We start from the raw sequence: 18452 nt of genomic DNA on the forward strand, positions 1-18452 counted from the left end.
CAAGAAGTGAAAACAGGCTTTTTCTCACATTATGGGCTCCGACTTAAGCCATCGGCATTACCGTTGAGATCACCCTTTTCACTAAAGCTTCGGCTGTCCGTTTCATGGAACAACCGTACCTTCCTGTTTCTATGCAAAGAAACATACGAGCACGAGTCACTCGCTTTTCTGAATAACCTATCCCTCTCCTTACGCTTTGCGCACCAGTCACGCATTTTCTCGGCACAGGCGCCTTTGTGCGTTTGGGATAGTCTCTCTCTTTTTTGCGATAGCTTCCACTTGCTCCATTCTTTCTCATGCCTACCTTTCCGCTTTTTTCTGCGGCAGCACTGGAACACAGGCTTTCTGCTTTCTTTCCGCAATCGTTTGAGTTTGCTCTCCTTACGATGGCAGCATTCTTTCTCGCGTCTGCCTTTCTGCGTTTTTCGGTGGCAGCACTTGAATACTAGCCTTCTGCTTTCTTTCTGGGCCATCTCTGGCAAGCTAGCGGTCAACGTTGTAGCAGTAACCGGAGCTAGTAGGGCACCGGTGTCGTCAAAGTGGTCAAAGTGCGGTGCCGCGTCTGCATCGCGGCCAGCAGCGCATGACTCACTTTCAGTCAAGTTCGAACAACCGCTAATGCCAGCCCCCAAGCTAGGCATTTCCTCTGGCGGCTCGCCATTCAGTGTGTCGTCTCGCTCAGCGCTAAGCGGTGCACGATCAAGCTCTTTCGACAGCTGGGGTGCTTCGGATTGCGTGAGGGTCATGTGTGCTACGTCCGCGTTCTCACTGGGGTTTCTTTCGCAAATACAACCTAGCGTGGTATTGGGGCTCAAACGATTCTGACTCTGCTCTGGTCGCTCGCTGTCGCCTTCGCAAGTCTCGCTCTCTACAGCGGACGTGCACTCCTCGTCGGTCTGCCCTGGCTGATCACAACTCGCGGGCTGCGCAGTTTCCCTGATCGGCCCTTCGTTTTTCTGCGTGCCCTACTCTACGACACAGCTGATTTCGGAAACTGAAAATTTATCCTCTCCTAGCTCATTTCCATCTCCGTCGCGCTCTACACAAGCTTCTGCTTTCGACTCGAGAGACGGTTCAGTTACTACCAGTTCCCCACATTCATTTGATGGAACTGTATCTCCTACAGCTACTTGGGTCGGCATGCAGTTCACCTCGCTTAACGGCGTCACTTCGGACTTCTCGCTGATTAAGCCTGTGCTAACCGTCTCAGCTAGTGGCTCGACCAAGGTAACACAATACTCCTCTGTTCGAGGCTCGGTCGGCTCGCTACTGCGGTCACGTTGCTCGGCCGCTTCCCCAAGCTGTAGTTTACTCTGGTACTTTTGACTTTTTAGGCTCACTTGTGTCTGTGGCGTACGTGGTCTTAATCTCAGCGTGCTGTGCCTTCGACCCTTTCTCATTGCTTGACCACCTCTCCGGTACTACCGCCTTTGCAGCAAGCTCCCGAGCTCTAGATCTGGTCAAGGCCTGTACGCTACCCTCTCCAAAACACAAGCCCATTTTCGCGCAAGAGGTGATCGGACTTGTTTGAAAATAGGTACAGGTACTGAGGAGGAAGCACAGATGACACCGCCGCTTCTGTCTCAAGTGCCCCGAAAGGTCCCTCAATAAGCACTTTGGCTATTGGCAAATGCACGCTGCGAGCTTCCACGGCCTGTTTGATCCACGCGCATTCACCCGGGAAAATCTCTGGTTCTACGTAAGAGGGGTGAACCACATCCATGGTAGCCGCAGAATCGCGAAGCACTCGACACTGTTTCCCGTTCACGAGGAGGTCTCGAGTGTACGGTTCGAGAAGCTTCATGTTCTCGTCACTTCGGCATAATGACAAAAACTATCCTTCCACGTGCTTGCTGCAGGAAGCTGTATTTTTCAAATATTACTAATTCAGGGTATAAACTATCACTTTCGGTTAACGGTAACATTGGGTGCAAATTGCCTTTATATTAAGCTTAGTGCTGTAATTCTAATTCCCTGCTTTATCCGAAGCTAAGCCTGGACGCGACAAACACTACAAGTGCCGGAATTAAGTTAAAGGAAGGCAAAGGAGGAGGCCTGCGTGCCTTGAATTCTTCTGCAAATAAAGTTTTTTCCTCCTCCTCCTCCTCCTCCTCCTCCTGGTAGGTCAACGCCGCTTGTGGCGGGGACAGCCTGCCACCGAATTTTTATCTGTTGTAGGCCGTCATTGCACCCGCCACCGTTTCGGTAGGATCTTTGGTTTTGTCTCTGGACACTGCCGAAAAATAACCAAGCTTCTGGCACGTATAACAGACGCGCGATTGCCTTGCCTCGAACCTCTTTTTCCGTTCGGCTTCGGCTACCACTGTCGCTTTATCGTCGACCGGACTGCTTTCACTCGCATCCGCACCACGTTTATTCTCTTTAGCTTTAAAGGGCTTGAACTTCGGCCTCTCAAACTTAAAGCCGAATTCCCCCTGTTGACCGTCCTTAGCTCCACGAGCCCGACGCGTCACAAACTCTTCAGCTAGCTCCACCGTACTGACATCTGGCCTATCCATGACCCAGTATCGCACGTTCTCGGGTAACTGACTGTAAAACTGTTCCAGCCCGAAACACTGCAGAACCTTATCGTGGTTACCGTACGCTTTTTCTTCTTTGAGCCACTCATACATGTTTGACATAAGCTTGTAGGCAAACTCTGTATACGACTCACTTGTGCTTTTCTCATGCTCTCGAAAATTCCGAGGGAATGCTTCTGCTGACAGCCTGTACTTTCTTAGCAGACTCGATTTCACTTTGTCGTAATCCTCTGCTTCCTCTTTTGTCAAGCGGGCGATTACGTCTGCCGCCTCACTGGGTAACAAAGTGAGCAAGCGCTGTGGCCACGTTTCCCGAGAAAACCCTTGCTTCTCGCACGTTCGCTCGAAGTTAACCAGGAACAAACCAATGTCCTCTCCAAGCTTAAACGGCCGCATTAGGTCACTCATTTTGAACGACTCCCGTTCTCCTGCACCATGAGCGCGTTCCGCGTCTACCTCGATACGTTTCATTTCCATAGCGAGTTGACGGTCTCGCTCCTCTTTCTCTTGCCTTTCCTTACGGTCACGTTCCTCTTTTTCTAGCCTTTCCTTACGTTCACGTTCACGCTCACGTTCCTCTTTCTCTTGACGTTCGTCGATGATCTCAAGGCATTCCAAAAGCTCGTCTTCAGCTTTCGACTCAAGAATAGCCTTTAACACTTCTGGTTTTCAGAGTTTGTCTGACAAATTCAGACCCAACTCCTCCGCAAGCTCCAGCAATTGCGGTTTGCGCAACGACTTCAAATCCAAATTCATGGCTGTTCCGAGTGCTGCCTTCTCTACTGCCCACTATTGCCTTGCTGCTATTAACCCAGCAACAACGACAACACAATTACCAGCTCTGTTCTTTACTTAACAAAAGCCTGGCAAAACTCAGTAGAAGAAAGTCCCGCACTCACCAAACCTCGCAGCCAAGAATCCAACGCAGTCGTTCCGCTGCAGGCAACCAGTCATCACACAGGGCTCGTTGCACTGCTCCTGTCTTTCTGCTGAGCTGCTTGTTTCACGGGTCACGCCTGGGACATCTCCGCTCTTCCCACCAGATGTTGCACCTCGGTCAGGCCTGGCTCGTTTCACCGACCACGGTCATTGCTTGGTCGTCCTCGTTCCTCCGCTGTTCACCAGTTGTTGACGACGGTATCGCCTACCTCATCTGACTCGTCCCTCCGCCCACGGTTACGGCTTGGTCGTCGTCGTCCCACCGCTGTTCACCAGTTATTAGATTTGGGTCGCGTGCGCCTGAGTATTGTATTGCTGCCACCAATTGTTAGGCTTGGGTCGCGTGCGCCTGGGTAGCATACCGCTGCCAGCAGTTATTACATGCGGGTCGCGCGCCCCTCGGTAGCGTTGGCCTGGCGGCTCCGTGGACGGCGGACGGCATGAACGGTCCCAGCAAAGACGAGGCGTCTTCTAACGAAACAACCTTTACTACAACATCGTGAAGGAACGGGCACAGAAGCTGACCCGGAGAGAATACAGACACGTTCACACAGCTGGTGTCTAGCGTCGTCTCAACGGCGCGTCAAAGTAGTCTCAGCGGAGTCGGCCGCTGCTTTTTATAGGTTTTCCAGTTCACAGGGAAAGGGAAAACCCTCACAGGAAATATAGAGCCCGACAAGTGTGGGCACGAAGGGATGACTCAATAGCAGGTGGTCCGACCGCATCTCCTCCACCTCCTGCAGACGGGCGAGGGCGGCCCACTCTCTCACGAGCTCCAGGCTTGGCCGGCGTTTGCACACACACGCACACACACACATTTGGCGCGTGGCAAGATCACGTCGAGACTTGCTCGCAGGAGGAAGCGTTGCGCAGCCGATGAACGGCGCCGAAATGGCCGATCCGCTCGCGGTTCTGCCTGTTGCTATGCGGTGGCCGCATCAGCTGTCCCACTTGTCGGTGGAGAAACATAACACTGTATATGAACCTTGAGAGTGTTCACCAGCGCCACCTTCAACCATAGCGGCGGACGTGGAACGTCCTTTGTTACCGCCAGTGTCACTTAGAACGTGATCAGGAGCGAGGGCGAAAGCTGTGCTAGGACCCTCTTACGCTACCTATGGCTTCAAGACAGCCAGAACCGCGACCCCCGTAAGCTACAAGCAGTTCAATTCAGGGGAAATGAGGGTGCTCATTATATTGCATGAAGAAAAGAAGCCAACAGTTGGCGAGGCCAAGGAAAGCATTGGGGATGGTACTTTTGTCTTTTTTTTAATGTTTACTTGGATAATCACAGAAGTTAGTAATGTAATCTGATTAGGGGAAAGATAAACACAAAGTAGAAGAAAAAACAACGTGCCGATGGTGGGAACCGAACCCACGACCTCCGAATATCGCGTCCGGTGCTCTTCCAACTGAGCTACATCAGCCGCTGTCCCCCCTGCTACTTTCTTGGGTATGTATGTTGTCTGGGGAAAGATAATTAAACACAAAGTAGAAGAAAAAACAGCGTGCCGATGGTGGGAACCGAACCCACGACCTCCGAATATCACGTCCGGTGCTCTTCCAACTGAGCTACATCGGCTGCTGTCCCCCCTGCTACTTTCTTGGGTATGTATGTTGTCTGTATACGAATCTTGAGAGTGTTCACCAGCGCCACCCTCAACCATAGCGGCGGACGTGGAACGTCCTTTGTTACCGCCAGCGTCACGTAGAACGTGATCAAGAGCGAGGGCGAAAGCTGCGCTAGGACCCTCTTACGCTACCTATGGCTTCAAGACAGCCAGAACCGAGACCCCCGTAAGCTACAAGCAGATCAATTAAGGGGAAATGAGGGTGCTCGTTATATTGCATGAAGGAAAGAAGCCAACAGTCGGTGAGGCCAAGGAAAGCTTTGGGGATGATACTTTTGTCTTTTTTTAATGTTTACTTGGATAGTCACAGAAATTAGTAATGTAATCTGATAAGGGGAAGATAATTAAACACAAAGTAGAAGAAAAAACGTGCTGATGGTGGGAACTGAACCCACGCCCTCCAATGTAGCTCAGTTGGAAGAGCACCGGACGCGATATTCGGAGGTCGTGGGTTCGGTTCCCACCATCGGCACGTTTTTTCTTCTACTTTGTGTTTAATTATATTTCCCCTAATCAGATTACATTACTAATTTCTGGATTATCCAAGTAAACATTAAAAAAAAGACAAAGTACCGTCCCCAACACTTTCCTTGGCCTCGCCGGCTGTTGGCTTCTTTCCTTCGCCCCAAAGCGGGGTCATTTAGCAGCAACGCAAGCACACAGTATGACACAACCATTTACAGCAATGAAAGGGCACAGTATGACACCACCATTTGCTAAAACCCAACAAAATATTGTTTCGAAGAAGATTGGCAGGGCCGGGAGAAGAGTGTTTGCACTAGGCCAGCCATTAAGGGGGGACGCGGGTCTTAGAACGGTCAAAAATAGCCGAAAAATCGATTTTGAGAAAAACTCATTTTCAGATTGTTTGCACCTTCAAGCACCTGCCATTAAAATATTAACTCTGAATTTGATCGGGAAATGCGCTAAAGTCTGTTTTCAAAACACCAAGGGAGCCCCGAAATGACCGAGAAAGGACAAAATTTGTTTGAACTTCCCGCGCGTGCCACGAGCAAAGCAGCCAGCCGATCGGCACCATTTTGGGCTTGTTTCGAAGCTAGTTTCTTTGTGCGCATTTTGCGGCCTTTCAAAATGGCGTCGCTTGAACAGAACGGCCGCCCTAGCCGGTTGTCTGAGGGAAACTTCCGGGTCGCTGATTGGCTCGTGGGGCGCGCGCGTTTCAAGCGTCCCGTTCCGCGCCTCCCATTGGCTGGCGCGACCTGCACGTCATGCCTTTTTCTTTTTTTCTATGTTCACTGCGAATGCGGTATTTGACTTCGCACCTCCTATCCTGTGTTACCAACGGATACCTGAACCTTGAAACACCACGACGGGGACACCGGACTTTCGACGGTAGGCCCAATTTTCTGGATTTTATGAGTCTAAAAATTTCTGACCGAGGCCTAGGCCTAGCTCGACTCCGAAGCCTCGCTGGGCGCTAGGCGTTACCCATAGAGGCTGGGAGCGGCCCCAGAGCGTCGCGACTTGAGAAGAGCAAGATGATGGAAACCGTGGAGGGAAGAGATGCTTCCGCCAGTGATATTTTGAACGGTCAATGGTTCATCAGAAAGAGAAACCGAAACGCTGCCGTCAACAATGCCCAAGCCGACCACGTTGGAACGCTGAGCCAAGCCGAAGCCCCCTCAAGGGAGGAAGCTGGTCGAAAAATCGATTCAGCGACAGCAGGAGCGAATTCCCAGCACCGCTAACAAGATCATCATTCGCCCCAGAGGCGGAATTAACAGTATTATCATCATTGTAGGAAGATTGAACTTTTCTCGAGTTATCATCCAAGCCGCCGGCCTGGATCTGACGACCACGAAGGGTGACATCATCTCCCCAAACTCTGCTCAGCAATCAATACTGGTCGCTACCACGGATACCGAGAGAACTTACAAGTACGCAGCAATTCAAGCTCTGAAGATTTGACCCAACATAATTGAAGCCAAGTCATACATCGCGATGTCGGAAGACGGAGGCAAAGGCGTCGTTCACGACGTACCACTCGAATATTCAGCGGAGGAACTTAAATAAATGATAGAATAGAGTGGGACTAATCCGCAAATCTCCGGTATTAGAAGATGGAGCGGGATCCAAAACCATTCTGATACTGTTCGAAGACTGGTTTGTGCCGAAATGGCTCAATTTCCAGGGAATCAACATGAGGTGCTACTTGTATAAGAAGTATGAAGTCTGCACAACATGCGGCAGGCTGGGACACAGAGCCGATGTATGCCCAGACCCGACCAACGTGAAGTATCGCGGCTGTGGCTTGGAACATCCAGGCGCTGGACACACATGTGAACCTAAGTGTCAACTCTGCGGTAAAGACCATGTCCTAGGAGACAACAAATGCCGCGAAATATACAGGATTCCCTACCTCTCAAAGAAGAAAATGTGGGAGAAAAGGCTAGAAAAACAACTGCAATCAACTTCAGGAAGCCAGGGACCCATCGTCTACTCTTCGGAACAAGAGCACCGGGGACGAGAACCCCGAGGAAGGAACCGGGAAAACACGGATCCACGGTCGGGGACCCGATCAAGATCAAGCTCGAGAACCAGAGAGACCTCGAAATCCCGGGACACGAGCCAGGGACGAGGACCTGGCCTGCCTCCCAGAGATCCCAAGAATCCATGGAGCCAACTCAAGTCAGCAGACAACAAGACGGTAAGCTTCGTTAGCAAAACCTCCCAGGCTGAAAATAGAGATGGAAAAACTCAGAGGGGAAAACGCAGAACTTGGAGAGATGATCAAACAAATGAGTCGCGAAATTCAGGAACTCAAATCTAAATTCACCGAAAAGCCCACGGCTAAGAGCCCGCCGGCAAATCAATCAAATGAGGTACCAAAAACCACAAATTCAATTACTACCAATTCTACTTCAGAGGAATCAAACTATGAACTTGGAATTCACCCGGCCGCCACCCCAGAAGTGTAAAGGGGGGAGACCAATCCGTTTATAACCCTTAATAGGAAATTTGAACAACGTAATGACAAATTTGATAAGCAACTCGAGAATATTAACACGCTAATCCAGCAACTTTTAGGGGCTCAGGGACAGATGTAGTGCAGATTCAAAATCTCACTAAACAAATGCAGGAAGCATCACTGGCCTTCTCTGAATCCAGTAACAGGATCGCAAAACTAGAAGAAACAATGGGTAACAATCATGGACAAAAGCCATAATCAGAAAGACAACTCCACGATCTGGCAGTGGAACTGCCGAGGGTACCAGAGCAAGCGAGCGCTATTGCAACAATACATAGAACAAACTGCCGACAAACCCATAGCTATCATGATACAGGAGACTGGGAAAAACCCAACCAAACTGTTTGGATATCAAAGCCACAGCAGCGATAGGGGCGAAAAATCCAAAGTCACGATTTTTATCCAGAGAAACATAGCTGCTACTGATCACGAGATCACATCTCTGGATATAGAAGTAATTTTAACCGAAATCATCACTGGAAGAAAAGACTGAAAGAGTATCTTTTTCTTGAACATATACAGCACTCTGAAGCAAAGGAAAGTTAGGTTTCAAGTCCTATTCCGAAAAGCCCTAAAGATCGCAGGAAATAACCCGCTTATCATAGCCGGTGACTTTAATACAGCCCATTAGGAATGGGGGTACAATCGGCAGGATCTTAAGGGCAGACAATTATAGGAAGACATGCAAACATTAGGACTCACCCTGCACACTGATCCAAATGCACCCACACGCACGGGTAATAGCGTCAGCAGGGACACCACCCCCGACCTGACATTAAGCAAGAATGTAAGTACAGCGGACTGGAAAAACACCGAGTAAAACCTAGGTAGTGACCACTTCATTATTGCACTCACATTAGGAAAAGGAATCAAAATTAGAAAACCCAAACAACCCAAAATCACGGAATGGGAAAGATTTAGGCAAATACGAGAGACCGAGGAAATTGAGAAAATCGACGATATCGATAAATGGTCACAAACGCTAAAGAAACACGTGGAGGAAGCAACAGTCACTCTGGAAGACGAAGATGCACCGCCGAGTATCGATAGCAAACTCCTAAACATATGGAACAAGAAACAGGACCTAGAGAAAAGCCTAAAAACACAAAGATGGAACCGTAATATTAGGAGAGCACTAGCTCGACATAATAAAGAGATGGAGGCATACGTCATCAAACTAAATAAACAAAACTGGTGTAGCAGATGTGATGAAATGGAACAAGGCATGAGCCTCTCCAAAACATGGAACATTCTGCGACACATACTTGATCCGGAAAAATGTAAAGCACAAGCCAAAGTAAATCAAACTAAAGTTAAGCATGCCTTCGAAGGCTTGGACGAACAATTGATGAGTAGATTAATCGAAATCTACATAGGACAAACGGAAACCGAAACGTTACCAGCATATGAGGGGAAACCTAACCTAAACTTAGACGCCCCCATCATAGGGCTGAAGTCCGAGCTGAGATTATTGGATTAAAGACAAGATCAGCCCCAGGTCCTGACGGTATCACGAACATTATTATCAGAAATCTAGACGACGAGTTAATCACAGCCCTGACAGAATACATGAATAAAGTATGGGAGACTGGACAACTACCGCAGGCATGGAAAAATGCCAGTATAGTCCTCATACCCAAACCGGGGAAGCCGCCAAAACTAGAAAACCTAAGACCCATATCACTGACCTCGTGCGTGGGAAAGCTAATGGAACACGTTATTCAGACGAGACTTACCAAATACATGAAGCAAGAGAACCTCTGGCCACACGAAATGGTGGGCTTCAGGCTGGGGCTAAGCACACAGGACGTGATGCTCAGACTTAGATACGATATCATAACACATGAATCTTATTTCAAAGACTATTCTCGGACTTGACCTAACCAAAGCCTTCGACAATGTCAACCATAAGGCAGTGTTCGAAGGTCTCCAAGAAGTTGGGGTTGGAATCAGAACCTATATATCAGATTTTCTCACTAACAGAGAAGTCACCATGAGCTTTCAAAGCGCCAAATCGCCCACAATCACCTTGGGTAGCAAGGGAACGCCACAAGGCTGTCTTGTCTCCCTTTCTATTTAACATTGCTATGAGGGGGCTACCAGCACAACTAAAGCAAATACCGGACTTAAAATTTAGCATGTACGCAGATGACATAAATCTCTGGATAAAGGTAGCAACGCAGAAATGGAGAACAAACTCCAGGCTGCTGCAAAAAAGGTTGAGTACGCTGCGGAACGCGGTCTATCCTGCTCGCTCAAAAGTCAGAACTATTCGTCTACAACCCCAAATATAAGAAAAATAAAGCACACATAAAGATAAATGTTGAAAACTACCCGGTTCCACAAGTAGAGAAAATTAGAATCTTAGGAATGATCCTCCAAGCAAGAGGGCAGAACACAAACACCATCAAAAAATTGGAGAACTACGCAGCCCAAGTTATGGGCATATTCAGAAGAGTAGCGCTTAGAGGACACGGTCTCAAGGAACGTAGTCTACTCAAAAGACACAGGCCTACATCATCAGTCGCATACATTATGCCACACCTTTTCTCAATCTCAAAAAGACAGAACGTAAAAAAATCGACGTCATAATTCGAAAATGCGTCAAACGCGCACTAGGCCTCCCTGTCTCCACATCAACAGAGAAGCTGGAGAAAATTGGGATTCATAATACATGGCAAGAGCTCACTGAAGCTGTCAGAATCTCAACTGGAAAGACTAAGTCAGACGGAGACAGGCAAAGCCATCCTAGACTGGGTCTGACTCCAATCAGACAGAGGCCCACAGATGAAAACATCTATCCCACCCAACATAAGGGAACACATACTGGTACCACCCTTACCTCGAAACATGCACCCAGACTACAACAAAGAATGCAGAGAACACAGAGCCAAAGCCATCGTTAAAAGAATGAAATGCAAAGCAGTCGATGAAGTTGCTTACGTAGACGCATCATGCGGACGACACGGAGCAGCTGTCTCGGCAGTAGTAAATGGAGAAGGTGCACCTAAAATTGCGGCCTCAACACGCACCCGTGACATTAGTATAGCTGAAGAGGTCGCAATAGCGCTCGCATGCACTGGTACACAGGCCAAAACTATAATCAGCGACAGCAAAATGGCTGTCTGGAATTTTGCAAAAGGACGGATCTCAGGGGCGGCCAAAAAGATTCTTCTCACAAATCCCATTACTAGAACCATATCCATCATATGGATACCAGCACACGAGTCTGTCCCTGGCAACGAAGCTGCGCACCTGCTAGCCCGAGATCTCTACCACCGGGCAGTGGTAGAACAGCCCGAATGTAAGGGAATTAAAGATTGCGCTATCACATACAATGAGATCGCAGAATCTTACAAATTAGATCGAAAAGTATACCCTCCCCAGATCGGTCTCTCACTAACAATGAAGCATGCATCTGGAGGCGATTACAAGCTGATAACTACATCTGCCCTGTCTGGGTTTTCTTAACACAGACCGGGAAGGAAGAAGATTCTAAATGTAAAAATTGCGGACAAAAGGGCACGCTAGATCATATAATATGGCAATGCGCCGATTCCCCAGGCGCCGGCATTAACATTGATAGAGAAGCCTGGGAGGTTTGGCTGCGGAGCGGAGATCCCACCGTTCAGCGGCACGCGACCCGCCTGGTGGCTGAGGCCGTGAAGAGTGCTTGTAATCTCACCTGACCTCAGCCTGTGGGGCCCTCCTGACCCGCTCCCCGACCTGCGTGCCGGGGGCGGGAGATGAAGGGCTCCTTTTCGGTGGAAATAAAGTTTTCATTCATTCATTCATTCATTCACCGCCGTGACTGCCGCTTTGTGCGTCTTGGTTTCCGATCGTGTTTCTCGACACAGCACATTTCTGTTTTGTGCCGGAATGGCTGGAGACGCTCGTCTAATGAAGACGCATCAAGGGTACGGTAAACAACGAAAGCGTCCATGGAACGCGCGGCCGAAGGACGGTGGCGTTGCCGTTACGCCAGCTGCCCCGGACGACGGCGCGCGACCACGATCGCCTGTTGCATCTGAACCGGCCTGTTCTCTGCTTAGCCAGCCCAGCTGCAGTACATTTGGAGTTACTGAACCGTCAACGGATGCTTCTGGAGGCAACAAAGACCGCATTGACACAGTATTTTATTCTGCTGGTGAGTCTGCCGAGTGCTCGAGAAATGCTGCGGACATGAAAGAGCATCTGGCGTTGCAGAGCGCAACAGAACGCAAGTTCAAGCTTCTAGACATCGATCTGCAGGTGAGCAACAGCGACAAGGAAAACTACGGAATTCATCATCGTGGACTTAGCCGCGGTGAACACGTTCCTTGGGCTTGTGCTTTGCCCTGAGTGTGGCACGCAAAGCGTGACTATCGGAGTCGGACACAGAGTATGGGCTCTGTGCAAAGCTCGTGCTCTCCTGTAGCAACTGCGACTTGCGCGAGGAGTGTTTCTCATCTCCGAGGGTGGCCTGTGCGACTGATGCCAAGATAATTGCTTTTGAGGTGAATGTGCGCGCAATGCAAGCTATTCACAGCATCGGCAAGGGAGCGACAGCCCTGTCCGACTTTTTCGCCGTGATGAATATATCACACCGCGACTTTCATCACAAAACTTATCAGGGCCAATGAAGTTGGTGCAAGAAGCCTGCACTGCTACCGAGTGCGAGGCCGCTAGCATTGCTCGCATCAAGGAATTATATACGGAGTTCGGCAGCGCGCCAGGAAACATCGACGTAGTGTATGACGGCACCTGGCTGACTCGTGGACACAGTTCCTACATCTGTGTGGGGTGCATCGTTGAGATGTATACTGGTCTTGTAATAGACCATGTTGTTTTATCAAACTTTTGCCTCGGCTGCACAAAAGGCCTTAAAGAAAATGAAGAAGGACATGTAGCCTGGCTGGTCCAGCATGCCCCACTTTGCCAAAAAAAGTTGACTGCAAGGCTGGCCAGATGGAAGTTGAAGCAGCCCTGTGCTTGTTTCGGTGGTCGCTTGTAAAACACAAGCTGCGATACACAACAATGCTGTCTGATGGGGATAGCCGGACGTACCATGTTCTGACTGAAGATGAAGTATATGGGTACATAAAAGTGGAAAAAAAGAACTGTATAAACCATGTTCACAAACGCATGGGAGCTGCCCTGCGCACCCTTGTCGACAAAAAAAAAAAGCCCAAGGTCAGCCACTTGGTGGGAAAGGAAGGCTCACTCAAGAAAAGATTAAAAAAATCACGAGTTATGGCTATGCCTTACGGAGCGACAGAAACGATGTGCCAGGCGTGCAGAAAGCAGTCCAGGCTACATTGCACCACATGTCATCAACGGATGAGGCACCAAGACACGAATTCTGCCCTGAAGGCCCGGAGTTTTGGTGTAGATATAACGGGGCCGTGGCTATGAATGAGGAGCCGCCACCACACAAAAACAGCCTGCCTGGCTTCGTTTGTGAGGCATTGGAGCCTGTGTTTAGGAGGCTGAGTGACGATGCCCTGTTGAAGTGGTGCAGTGATGGGATCGCACAGAACTCAAATGAAAGTCTGCATGCCATGATCTGGGATCAGGTCCCAAAAAGTCAGCATGCCTCACTGCACAGCACTGAAAGAGCAGTGGCTGAGGCTATCAGCCGCTTCAACCAGGGAGCGGTCAAAAGCAGCACGCAAATTGCCGAGAAGCTCGGTTACAGTGCTGGAAATTGCTTGGTGCGCCGCAGCCTTGAGAAGGATAGAAGCAGGCTACAGAAGTCTCGGAAGGAACACCAGGAGAACAGTGCTGCCAAGGCAAGGTTTGCTAAGCGACACAAGCCAGCAAGGGATCCTGCATATAGCCCTCGTCTGCTATAGAACAGTTATTCTGGGACGGTGACCAGCTGTTTGAATAAACATGCCACCATGTTTCAACCTAAACTTCGTGCAAGTTTGTCTATGGCAGGGCTGTTTTCTTACACAATTTGAGCATTTATTTATCTTGGAGGGCACTGAAACTGGCACCTCAAGTGCTAAATTCAGTTTCTCATGCTGGTCTAGGGGTACGTACATGGCTTTATGGCTGGGATTCGCCAATTTTATGAGAAGCTACAGTTACATATTTAGTATGGCCTTCTTTCTGAAAAGCAGGCCTACACGATGATGCTATTTAAATTGTGGTGCCTGCATTCTAGCAAAAGTTACAGTTGTCTAAAACTTCAAATGCGTTTTTCTCAGTTCGATGTTTTTGGACACCGCACTCAATCTTGCGGGCCTTTTTTCTATGTTGTCATTGAGTGACAATAATAAATATGGTATCACTGTAATCATGAGGAAAAATGCTAGGGGGTGATGCTATTTATATTATTTTAGCATTACTCTGCTAATTACAAATTAGGATAGTAATGAGAGGAAATCAGCGAAATTATTCACTGTAAATGTTGGTCCAGTTTTCTGCCTATAAATTGCATTAAAATGAATAAAGATAGCATCACCCCCTAGAGCATGTCTTTGGCATTGCAGCCACATACTTGCTTTTTGCATTTTAAAAGGTGAAATTGTCAAAAAGTCCCATAAGAAATTACCACTAATGTTTCCTTTTAAACCTCAAAATTTTATGAACCAGTGCAGCTATCACAAATCTAATTATAGATTTGAAATCAGTGTGAAAAACTGAACAAGGCTGAAGTTTTATTCAGATTGGACCAAGAATAAAAAAAAATTTTGAAGACCCACATCATCATTCACCCTGTCGCCATGTTGTGCCGTCTTGCTTGCCGCCTCGTAACATTTTGGCTGGAGGTGCTGTGTATGTCATCCCCGTCCTCATCTTGGAGCGTTGACGCCATCCATACGCCGGGACCATCAGCCGAGAGCTCGGGGATATCGCCGTATAGCTTCACCCTAGCCCTTCCTGCCCAGACCTGACCAGCCGCAACTACCGCCGCCCCACCCCCATCCCGGATCTGAAGACAAAGAGCACAGATGAACTAACCAGAGATGAGATCGAAGCAAAGACACGAACACGCAACACCTGCCCAGCCGCCTGACGTGACCTCGAGCCATCAGTCCCATGGCTGAAGAGCTCCAGTGGCGGCAGATCACCCAAGCATCATCGTGGTCATTGTCATTATGGGGGCAAGCACATCATTCTATCTTTTCTTGACCGTCACGTCACCACAGACTTCATTGAGCCGATCAGGACGATCGCTCGGTGGCCCCAGGAAGTGTTTCGAAGGAGATCGGCAGTGGCAGGAGAGGAGCACTCATACTAGGCCAACCATTAAATCATGTCGTGCCGTCTTCATTCATTTTCATTCGTTCATTCATTATTGCGTATTTTGCAAGATACAAACATTGATGGACCCATCGCCATTGGCTAGTAACGGGTCCATAATCACATAGGATACAAAATAAATGCAGCGCGTGAACAAATGAAACAAGAAACACAATCCATAACACAATAACTCATAACATGTATAGTGTATACAAAAATAAATATAAAATTACACATCATTCACAATATTTCTGAAAAAAGAACCTCTTTAAGGCAGGAGTAAAATTTGGGGCTTGTTTTATATTTAGTAGCAAAGAATTTCAAATAAGAGCGCCGTTAAATTCTACGAGCATTTTTCCGTACATGTTCTGGCATGGAGGTAGATTAAAATTTTGGTATGTGGCAGCTCTTGTGTTTAGTAACGAAATTTTAAACAAAATGATGGAAAGTGGATCATTAGTTACTGATTCTGTGAATAATCTGAGCAATTTTGAATATGAGAATCTTGCTTGCCACCCCATAACAATATAAATGCCTGGTTAAACCACAAGTTCTCCCCTCAATACTGGCACCAGGTGATAACAGGGTGTCCAGCAACTGGGAAAACCATGAATTGCCAGGGAAATTTTATGCACCTGGAAAAATCAGTGAAATGGGAAAATCATGAAAAATTTTGCAGTCATGAAAGTAGCACAATATATTCTGCAGCGCATTTTCATTTTAAGCTCTCGCACAGCATGTATGTTATTCATGCAAATTTTTTTTTCCTGTCTTGCCAGCGCGCGGCCACTACGCTGGCTGCACCGCAAAGCGAGATATGATATATTACTTTGACTCCAGCGCATGGCTGAACTGCCACAACAGAACCAATACGTACATGGGGTGGGTACTCAATAACATGCGGAAGTGCTGTGTGAAAGTAGTACGTGACAAAAAGCAGGAATAATTGCACTGCTAGTGAGTAGCGCGAAAGTGATTGGCGAGCTGTGCTGCCATGCACGCACTCGCAGCCATATTGCATTAGATTGGCTCAGCTGTTTGCAGGGAGGGGGACTCGTGTGCACTGAGGCTGGCAACAGTGAGCTTTTAATTTTCAGTATATTTTTGACGTTCTTAACGACAATTAACACTAATGGTAACCTTTTAACTATTGTAAATTGCAGAATATGATTGATAAATAGCTTATTGTTGTGAATTATTTGTCTATGCTCTATGTCATCAGCAGCTACATTTTTTAGCCTCTTCACTTGTCAGGGAATTTGAACTGAAATAATAGGGGAGAAACTGGAAAAGTTGGGGATTTTTAAAAGAGTTTGTTTGCTAGACACCCTGGGTAAGATCTACCGGAATACGCAGTGTTTTTATACTCGTCTCCAGTAGTAGATCCCTTTGCTCCTTTAGTCGAGAAGTGGCCGTTCTGGTTGGTTGGGCATCCCTTTAGCTTTGTTGCTGTGTGCTCAGGAAATGCATCTCAAATAAACATAAAAGGGCAGAATCTGAAATGAAGACAAGCTGCTTGTAGAGGGCTAAATGCCAGTGCTTTGGCTGAACAAAAGACATTGAGGGAAACAGCCCTTCGTTAAGCCCTGTGCATGTGCAAGGCATGGATTTCATCTCAGCACTAAGGCGCTCGACTGCTGTGTGTGAGGATGCAGCTGCTTTTTGGTGGAGGTGAAAAGCAAGGTGACCTGTGCACGTTAAAGAACCCCAGGTGGTCCAAATGTCTGGAGACCTCCACTCGAGGAGGTTGTAATGGAATTGCTGGAGTGACGCGGCCTATCCTGGCGTACGTGTAAAGCCTGGCCGAGCACGCAACGGCCATCTTACCATAGACAAGAAAGAGTACCTAGCGCACTGGTATAGATTTTTTCAGCACTCATATTTGTGGATCAGAAGCAGATTTATGAGTGACTCTTAGAGGGGGTTGTTAGACGGGTAGCTTGTTTTATTCAAGAAACAAATGTACTCTTTATTAAAATATGTGGAGCTTTTCTTGTTTTTTATGTAAATTTTTTGCTGAATTTTTTTCTAAGATGTGGTGACCTTAAAGCTGAACCAGAAAAATTTTGGAAGTAAATACAGTCGAACCTCGTTATAACAAACACGGATACAGTGAATTATCGGATATAACGAAGTAAAAGCAAAGTTTGGTTGGCTGTGCTTTATTTCTATGGGAGTTCTTTCTGTATAATGAAATGAAAAACTGAAAATTTGACACTAAATCGGTTATAACGAAGCATATTTCGTATTCACACGACTCAAAATCCGCAAAGAAGCAAAAAAAAAATTTTCAAAACGCTAAATTTCGGTTTTATCAATCGCCTCCACCTAAAATGTGTTTGAATCACCCGCGCCTTCGCACGCCACGCCATCTAGGGACCGTGAGTGAATCTAGCATCAACGGCTGCCTGGCATGTGACCTGCACGTAATCGAACCACCGCCCGCGTGCCCCTGCCCCTACTTTTTGCCACCCGCGCGTGTGCTCACTTTCCTCGAGGTCGTGCCGTCGTCATGCAGAATAGCGGCACCGAAACGCAAAGCAGTTTCTCTTGAAACAAAGATAAAAATATTCAGGGCGGTCGACAGCGGGCGCAAGAAGAAAGAGATTGCCGCAGACTTCGGCGTTGCGCCTAGCACTCTGTCAACCATACTGAGCGCAAGGCAGAAGATAGAAAACGTGCACTCTGCAGGCGCCGTGAAGAACGACAGGAAGCGCGTCAGGTATTGTCACCACCAGGATGTTGAAGATGCCTTGTTCGCGTGGTTCAAGGACGTTAGAGTGCGCAACCTGCCTGTGTCTGGTGCCGTGCTTCAAATGAAGGCAAGAAGTCTCGCTTGCGTCTTAGGCCACGATGACTTCTATGCAAGCAGTGGCTGGCTGCAGCGATTTAAAGACTGCCACCAGATTGTTTGCCACACCTTGTCGGGCGAAGAAGCAGCCGTCGATGTAGAGAACTGCGAGAAGTGGGCAAAAAGCTTCTGCATGCAACTGGATGGCTACGAGATGCGCAATGTCTACAACGTGGACGAGACTGCGCTTTTTTTTAAGCTGCTCCCGGAAAGGCCACTTGTTGCAAAGAACGAACTGTGCCGAAGAGGCAAGAAAAGCAAAGACCGCG

The 18452-nt window shown here is 48.0% G+C and overlaps 1 protein-coding gene and 1 non-coding gene across 3 annotated transcripts in view; one reads left to right on the forward strand and one right to left on the reverse strand.

Annotated features, from left to right (window-relative positions):
* Window positions 1-18452, forward strand: part of LOC146201781 (uncharacterized) — a 95686-nt gene that overhangs the window by 46203 nt on the left and 31031 nt on the right. The gene's annotated exons all lie outside the window — the stretch shown is intronic.
* On the reverse strand, window positions 4989-5061 carry TRNAS-UGA (transfer RNA serine (anticodon UGA)). The gene has a single exon. It is a non-coding gene; the product is annotated as a tRNA-Ser (tRNA).

This window comes from Amblyomma maculatum, chromosome 1, assembly GCF_055883805.1.
Source record: "Amblyomma maculatum isolate TAMU_Amacu chromosome 1, ASM5588380v1, whole genome shotgun sequence".
Lineage (NCBI taxonomy): Eukaryota > Metazoa > Arthropoda > Arachnida > Ixodida > Ixodidae > Amblyomma > Amblyomma maculatum.